Source organism: Galleria mellonella, unplaced genomic scaffold, assembly GCF_026898425.1.
Source record: "Galleria mellonella isolate WM207_F2 unplaced genomic scaffold, CSIRO_AGI_GalMel_v1 utg1053, whole genome shotgun sequence".
NCBI lineage: Eukaryota > Metazoa > Arthropoda > Insecta > Lepidoptera > Pyralidae > Galleria > Galleria mellonella.
This window is the reverse complement of record NW_026441968.1, coordinates 16,260-19,770: the sequence shown is the minus strand read 5'-3', so window position 1 is coordinate 19,770 and position 3,511 is coordinate 16,260.

The window sequence follows — 3,511 nt, the reverse complement described above, 5'->3', positions numbered from 1 at the left end:
TTAAATTTTATAAAAAAAATGTAAGTAGTAAAATTTATTACATTTGAAACATTGTAATGTTGATTAATTTGTATGAAAAATAAATGTAGTTACATATTTAATTGTTTTGTTATTATTTTGTATATTGATAATTTCTGTTTGTTTACCATGCCATACCATATCAGCCATTAAATAAAATCAGGTTGGGATAAGACCGTTCACCGACATAACGATTGGAATGATTTCGGGGGACGTCACCCCCCACATTTATTATTATTATTTTTTCAGACATTAACTGTCCACTGCTGAACATAAGCCTTCCCTAGAATGAGAGTTTTGCCAGTAGTTGCCACGCTTGACAAGCGAGTTGGCAACCGCAGTTAGGCTTTTAGGGGATATTTTAAGAGGGACGCTACTGTCTATCCCTCGACTGTTAAATTCCTTTAGTAGCTTCTTACGACACCCACGGGAAAGAAAGGTGTGGCCTATACCATGGCGGGATCACATGGCAGTGTTTTTTCTCATTGCTTCTAACGCGGTGGGGGAAGGGATTGTTAGTAATGCGAACTACCAGTCCCATTGCTAGCAATATACCCTCCTCCATCTCAAAGACTACGTGTACTACAAATTTCATAGAAATTGGTTAAACAATGAAGGCGCCAAGAGGTAAGAGCGCCAACAAACAAACACAATTTCATACTAATAATATAAGTGAAGATTTAATAAATAAAATATACTATTATATCAGTAAATGGCTCATGAGCCATACATAATTCATACAAGCTTTGCTTACGTCATTCACGTGTATGAACTATTTCCCCGTATTTACGTGATACGTTTACTAAAAGCTTCACAAGCAATCACGCATGCCAGTATTGTCGCATTAGATTCTTTTTCCCAGTTTCGGGCAAAAATTTAGAGTTTTAAATAAACTATTGTAAATACAACGTTTTGGTAGTTTCCCACAAACTCATTACTTTACACAAATTCATTATTTATTTATATAATTAAAACTTTTTGAAAAAAAACAAGTATTGAGGTTCTCGTCGGTTCTTCCTGGCTGAAATTATGTTCCGAATTGGCGGTAGGGAAAAGAAAAAGCGGTAGAAAAAGCTTTATAAACAACCAGTGCAACTAATACCCAGTAAATTCACGCCACACGAATGGGACAACCTTTTGAACATAAATTTGTAACTAAGTTTTTTTTTTTATGCAACTTAGCAATTAATAACATAACAACTAATCTATCTATGGTAGTTCGCATTACCACAAATAATATATTACTATATTTTTTTTTTTATGGATGAAAATGGTATGGTAACCCCACCTGCGCTAACGGGATACGCTGGCGGAGCACCAGTGAAGGGCGATAGATGAGAATGAAAACAGGCCAGTTAGCCTATCATGATGAATTCATCAGGAATTAACCATGATAGTTTCCAGGGAGAACCGCGAGGAGGTCGACCTGGTTGGGTATATTGCTAGCAATGGGATTCTCAGTTTCCATTACTAACAATCCCTTTCCCCCCCATATTACTATACTAGGCTTTACTAACAATCTCCCACCTCCCAAGCGTACTCGTGACATAAATCGTAAGCGACTGCATAAGTACACTTATTAAGTATTATAATTAAATTATATACTTGTATATACATATATGTAGCAAGATCAAGGTTATAAATTAACTGCTTCGATGAACGCAAGTGACGTCAATTCATGTCACAGTCGTAGATTTAAACTTTTTATTTATACACTTGTATGTATGCGTATTTACTTCCTTAATTTATATTAATTAGTAGAATGATTCAGTTAAGGAAATGCCTTACTATTATATTAGCTTATTATAGTATTTTTTTATATGTTATATTAAAATTTTAATATGTATTGCTTTTAAAATAAAATATAGTAGGTACTATTGCGTTCTTAGGGAGAAGATCCGTGAGTTAGCGCGCCGGGAATACGCGGCGCGCCAACTCACGGATCTCCTCGGAGAGGGCCCCTGTGAGGTGGTAGCACTGCCGGTGACGCGGAAGACTGCAACCGCGAGCTCTTGTCACAGGCACATGGCGTTGAGAGGAATACCGGGATGTTTTTAGTGGGTAAAAATCCCGCAGTACCCGTCCGTCGTTCCGCCGGCGGATAGGTCTCTTTCTGAAGATTTTCACCCTATTTAAAAAAAAAAGGTACTATTGCGTTCTTATAGTGTGTTATGTAAGTAGTTTGTATGTTGCACATGTCTAACTTGTAACTAAAGTTAACATACACGTGTTATACCTTCGTATAACACGTGTATGTTATTACTTGTTTATAAACTTTTTTTATACAACTTAGAATGGCAAACAAGCTGACGGCCCACTTGATGGAAAGTGGTAACCGTCGCCTATAGACATGAGCAGTACCATGGACATAACAGAGTATACTGTTTCGCCCATGATACCCCCCATGCGTTGCCATTCCTGAGGACTCAGGTGTTATTTCTCTGTACCCGGTAAATTCACGCCATATCCCACCCTTCAAACCGAAACACAGCCATGCAAACACAACTGCTTCACGGTAGAAACACGAATGGGACAGAGATACCCAAGCAATCCGAATGGGGCTTCTAATTATGCGTAAAAACAAGTCTGAGAATAGAGAGAGGAACGCATATAGTAATAATTGGTAAACAGTCCACAAATGAGCTCTATATCATTAGGAATTACAATCGTGAGCATATTAAAAAAAAAACATTTATTTTTTTATAATGAAAACAAAGATCAGTAAATCAATAGATGCAGGACTATGACTCACTGTTATTTTTTGGAGGTCAACTTAATTAATTATAAATAGACTAGAGGTCATCCGTTGAAGGTTAACCCAATTTTTTTTTTCATATTTTGTCACTTGTATTGTGAATTACTATGCAATAAAGGAATTTGTTGAATTGAATTAAATTTGACAGGCGACCTCCGGATCGTAAGCTGTCAAATTATAAATTGTCTGTCGACAAATTTTAGAAAGCATTTAAAAACATTTGGATTCTTTTAAAATATTTTTAGTACAATTTAAAAAGAAGGGGGATTCTTATTTCGTTTATCCTGTTTATAAAGATTATATTTTATATTTATATTTTATTATATATATATATATATATATATATATATATATATATATATATATATATATATATATATATATATATATTTTTTAATTAATTATCTCTAATTATATATATAGGCTAGTAGTTGTATTGTTCTATGTTTATGTAATTAATTTTACGTAATTAATTTTGTTTGTGTACATATTATTAATTTTTATAATAAATAGATGACATTTATATATAATATGTCAAACTATATTATATTTTGTTATATATTTATTATATTATATAAAGCTACTTTAATATTAGCAACACTGGAAGTGTTTATATTTTTTTATATGCAATATTAAAAAAAATAAGATATATCTTCTGTGAATATATACATTAAGCGATATATTAAACAAGAACTAAATAAATAACGAATCAATATTGACAACAAACTGTGACAGCCG